Raw genomic sequence first — 5,514 nt, forward strand, 5'->3', positions numbered from 1 at the left:
CTGGGGTGTGCAAGTGGGATTCACCCTGTGAACACACACATACACATGCATTGTCCCTGCCTGTGTGCATGCATGCACTCCCTGGTCCCGTAATGCAGATGCAGCCAGGAGCCATGTGATGCCAGGGCAGGAAGACAGTGAAATGGCTGGGAGTGGAGTGGGGCAGGGCTGGGCTGCTCAGTTCTGCTGAGGGCTCCCCCTGGGTCCTACTGCCCTTGTCTCCTATTAGCTTTGACAGGTAGCCAGGAAAAAATAACTATTAATTTACTAATATGTTTAAGGGCCCCATGGGCTGGATCTGGCCTGCAGGCAGTATTTTGCCTGCCCCTGGCTTAAAACAAGCCAGCTTCCCTACCCTTCTTACCCTTCACTAGCCAGCAGCCTACAGGCAAAACTGGGAGGTGGCTTTTGCTCATCCTGTTGAGGCTTGTTTAAGAGGAGAAAAGGTCCAGAATGAGGACAGATTCTGTACTCTAGTGACTTAAGTCATTGCTGAGAAAACAAAAACCAGGTCTCCCTCTTAGATGAATACAGTAGCCATTGGAAAAGGCTCCTGCTCCATCTTCTGTTCCTTTCTGCAAAATAACAGTTTAAACTGAAATTTGCAGCAGTTGCAGTATCACAGAATTATAGAAAATGAGGGTTGGGAGGAACCTCAGGAGTCCATCTACTCCAACCCCTGCTCAAAGCAGGACCATCCCCAACCAAAGATTTGTCTACCCTGGGCTTAAAAAACCTCCAAGGATAGGTGACCTGTTCCAGTGCTTCCCCCCCCCCACTACCTCACCTCAACTTCCCTTGTTGCAACTTGAGACCATGGCTCCTTGTTCTGCCACTGCTGAGAAAAATTCCAGCTCTGTCCTTGCTAGAACTGCTCTGGCTGCTGTTCAACCCCCTTAGTCTTCTCTTGTCCAGGCTCGATAAGCCCAGTTCCCTCGGCCCTTCCTCACAAGTCACGTTCCCCACCACCCTAACCCTTTTCATTTCCCTGCACTGGACTCCCCAGCTGGTCCGTATCCAGCGTGGACCCGAGGAGCAGAATCGCTTCCCCTGCAGCCCAGGATGCCCTTAGCCTTCTTGGCAACAAAGGCACACGGCCGGGTCATACCCAGCTTACTGTCCACTGTAACCCCTGTCCTTTCTGCAGAGCTGCTGCTCATCCCTCCAGCCTGGCTTTCGAGTTGGGCCTCCTCAGGCTGCAGAAAGCAGCGCAGGTAGGTTTCCAGGCCGGAGGGACCGAACCCGTAAGAAAGGGGCAGGGCAGCTGCGCCTCCAAGGCAACATGCTGATAAGACATGAATACCGAGGAGCTGCTCCGCTTCCAGCCGCAGACACCCTCCCCGGGAGCAGACCCGCCGCTTCCCCCTCCCGGCCGAGCGCCTGCGCTTGAGAGCACCCTGGGACCCACGTGGCGCGGCAGTTGCTTCCGCGCTGGAGTCACGGGACGGGGCTTCCCCGCCTCCATCCCCCCAGCCCGCCTGAACCCTCGCGCGCCCCGTAGCCGGGATGCTCCGGGGGGGCCAACATGGCGGCGCCGCTGGCGCTCGTGGTGCCGGGGCTTGGCGGGGCTGCGTGGGGTGAGTCCGGGGGCGCGGGGGAAACTCGCGGGGCGGTCTGGATGCGGGGCTGAGCCCGCACGGGGGGAGGGGGATCGCGAACGGCTCCTCCGCTCCAGGATACCCGCCTACCCTGTCCCCCTGGTCCCATCGACTCCTTTGGGCAGCGCCGAGCCAGTCCCCGTGGGCACAGGCGCGGGCTCCGGCCCTGCCCTCTGCCCGGCGCCGGGCTGCAGCTCGCGGGTCGGCACACGCTGCGCTGCCGGGTCTACCATAACTGCCCTGTTTGTACGAGCGTTTCAACCCTTTACGATAAACAGGAATAGAAGTGTCCAAAATGTAGGATCGTTCTTGACGCAGCAGGTGCCAAACCCAAGTCGCTGTCCGGGAGCCTGCGCTGATTTTGGGGTTTGCTGTCAGCCCTTCCTTACTGCTTGCCTCAAAATGAAAAAGTGCTTCAACTTTGATGACTCAATCCTGGCTTACTCGCTGGCAAGTTACAGTGAGCAATAGAAAGTAAATAAGAGGTTTATTTGCCTACTTATTTGCATATATTTTCAGTGTATGATAGTTTTTCAGTAAATGCAATAATTTTGAGCTTCCCATACGATGATTTCCTTTTTAAGACCTGGCAACACTGCCTGCAGGTTGTATCAGTTGTGCAGGTGAGCAGTGGGGGAAGTGCTCCATGAGTTGAGGCTGGTGCCACCTGTGCAAAGTAATCGCGGCAAGGGAAAAACTTCCGTCCAGCAATAGGAGCCAGCTATGAAGGTAGCGCTTGGAAACGTGCAGCTGCTGTAGAGCAGGTTTCTAGCAGCTTTCCTTTGAAGGTGTAGCAGGATCGTCAGGTTTCAAATGGGTGAAATATAGCAGGGGCCTCACTGGCACAGACAGATCCTTGGCTAGTTTGGGTCCCAAATTTCAATTTAGATTCAACTTGATTATAACAGAGGTGTTTGTCCTGGATGCAGGTATTCTATATATTTTTTTTCATTTTAAATATTATCACATGTGCACCTCAGATGTGTCAGCAGTGCCTCAGGAAATGAGAACTTGAAAGCTGACCTGAAGCAGCTACAGCTGTACATAAATAAGTGACATTTGATTAGCCCAGTTTCACCACCCAGGCATAATGAAATGCAAAAAGTAACAGAAGAGTGGGCATGTTCATGGAGAAGTTAGATTTTGCGACACTCTTAATTTATTACAATATAAGCTGATAAAGGTTATCTTGATGGTGCCTTTTTAATCATGAGTCCAGTTGTTGTTTATCTGTCCTTAGGCAAAAGAGTGAACCTACTTCTCTACTACTTTAATCTTGCCTGATTATCTGTATGCGGATAATAATAAATAAGAGAGAATCACATTTAGGTGTACTGGGTATCAGTAATGATTTAGCAGTGCAGAAGATAAGAAAGGGTAGATATGGATCTCATACACTAACTAAATAAGATTATATAGAGAGCATAAACTTTTGTGAACTCTAGCTCACTTCACCAGATGATGCCAAGGAAGCTCAAATACACAAAAATTTGTGCTCTCGATATATTTACTTAGTTTGTAAGTAGAGACCTGAATTTGAGGAGGCTTTCCCCCCAATTTTACAGGCAGAATGTGGGGTGGGGGCCATGAAGGACTCATGCCCCCAGCAACTGATTATCTGTTATATTGAGGCAAGAAAAACTACATAGTATCCAGTGCTTAGTGGATATCACCTGGTTTGTTGGCTGCTATGAAAGGCAAGTTATATGTGGAGGGCTAATTATAAGGGGCAAACTGCATTGTGATTTAGTATGCATGTACATTTGGGAATGAATAATTACACATTAAAGATGACAAATTAGTCAAAGTGTTTTGTGTATAAGTCAGTGAGACTGGCAGAGATTCAGTGCACCAAATAATAATACCCTACTGATGAGTTATCCCAGTGGCTAATTAATCAGATTTCACCAGATTCTTTTGAAAAAGGTAATTTATCAGCAGGGATCCTGGTTTTAAATCCCCAATTGTTGTTTTAAAAAAAATTAACCCCAAATCCAGTTTTCCATGATTAAAATGAAACACCACTATCTATAGATCTAGATCTATAGATCTTCTTTATCCGTCTATAAATATATATATATTATATCCACAGCCCCCCACCACTACTATATATCTATGTATATAGCAGTGGCATTTTGTTTAAATCATGGGAAAATGTGGATTTTGGGTTACTGTTTTTAAATCAAAAATTGGGGGTTTTTTTAAATTGGAGAAGCCAGAATCACTGTTCTTCATTCACCAAAGTATCTGGAATGCACTGACTGGTTAAGATGTGTTTACAATGGTTTTACTTTTGCCAGAGTAACTAAAGTTTATGGGTAAATCTGCCTTTAATTTACACTGTTTTATTGATATGAAGGACTGTATTCTGAAAGTGGCTTTGTGTGCGAGGAGATATTGGGAAGTCCAGTTTTTGAGACCCAGTATCTTTATGCTTTAAACGTGATCTCTTATGCCTATGCCCATACCCAGGCAGTGCTGCCAGTTCCAGGAGCCTTTTAAGTGCTGGTGGCCAAGGTAGTGGTAGCATGGAAACCTCTAAGACGCAGCGACAGTTGCGCCAACAAGTCTTCCAGTGAGAACCTTTGACACAGTCTCTCTCATACAAATAACTCATGATAAGCAGGGATCCTGGTTTTCTTTGTTTAAAAATCACAAATTCTCTGATAAAAATCAGCAGACACAGTTCTTTGAGTAAATAGTTAGAAAAATTGTTCTTTGCAAGCTTTCGGGTGCCTGAAGAAGAGTGTTTGTACCCGAAAGCTTGCAAAGAACAATTTTTTCAACTATTTGATTGGTCTAATAAAATATATCACATCTGCCCAAAGAACATTGTCTGCCTATGTCCTTAGACCAACATGATTACAACCAACAAAAAAAATCACAAATTCTCTGATTAAAACCCCCTAAATCCATGTTTTTCTGTGATTTAAAATGAAACATCACTCATATATATATAGGTATCACTTGAACACAATGTTTTACTGATATATTTACAATTTTAAAGCAGTTTGGAAGCCTATCAGTGCTTCAATCACTATAATGAAATACATTCTGAATACCTCTAAATTTTTGCGTTTCATTTTGAGGTTTTTATTATGGAAAATCAGTTTCCCCTGCACCTTTCCCTCACCGGGACATGGGTCCAGCTCCAGCTGTCCCCCCTCACTGCTTTGTGGTGCTGAGCAGCCCTGGTATGCTGGTGCCCTTCCCCTGTGTTGCCCCTCACTCCTGACCCGCAGCTCCCTGGGCCTGTTGGTGCCCTTCACTCCCCACCCACAGCCCACAACCCTGCTGGAGGGGCCTCCAGTTGCCAGGGCTATGGCAATCTGGGTCTGCAGCCTGCTGCCCCCCTGCAGAAGCACCTGAACCCCAGCTGCTGCATGTGGGAGGCGGCGGCTGTTGCGGTGGAGCGGCACACAGAGCATGACTCCCCCTCCCCCACAGACAACACAACCAGAGCAGAGCTCGTAGAGAGGTAGGGGCAGGCTTGGGCTCCCCTCCCTGCTGCCTCCCACTGGGGCCTCCGTGGTCCTGTGGACAGGACCCTGCACAGCCACAGTGAAGCACCCCTTGCCTGTCTGGCAGCAGCGGGGGTGATGAGGCAGAGTTGTGCCCCTTGCTGCTGTCAGCTGGGCAGGGAGCACTTCGCCAGGGCTTGTGGCTGCAGCACCGAGCTTCCCTGCCCTGCTCTGCCTTGCTATGCTGGGTCCCACCCACTGGGCCGTGGAGGCCCCAGGGAGAGGGCAGCAGGTTGGGCAACCTGAGCCTGCAGCAGGCAGCCTACATCATCCCATTGCATGCACAATCCGGGGGGGTGAGGGGGGCATGTGTCCCCCATCCCCCATTGCAGCGGCAGTGAGCTGCCTCTCCACGGGCTCTGTCCTGCTCCCCAGTTGGGCCCTGCAGCCATGCA

At 49.3% G+C, this 5,514-nt stretch overlaps 1 protein-coding gene across 1 annotated transcript in view; it reads left to right on the plus strand.

The window, feature by feature from the left end:
* Positions 1-1,501: 1,501 nt before the first annotated feature.
* The window catches only part of TMEM168 (transmembrane protein 168), a 54,272-nt gene continuing 50,259 nt past the window's right edge, over positions 1,502-5,514 (plus strand). The window contains exon 1 of the mRNA XM_019514554.1: positions 1,502-1,549. The gene's annotated coding sequence lies outside the window, so the exon portion shown is untranslated. The remainder of the gene's footprint in view (positions 1,550-5,514) is intronic.

This window comes from Gavialis gangeticus, unplaced genomic scaffold (assembly GCF_001723915.1).
Source record: "Gavialis gangeticus isolate Ggan-Ray unplaced genomic scaffold, GavGan_comp1, whole genome shotgun sequence".
Lineage (NCBI taxonomy): Eukaryota > Metazoa > Chordata > Crocodylia > Gavialidae > Gavialis > Gavialis gangeticus.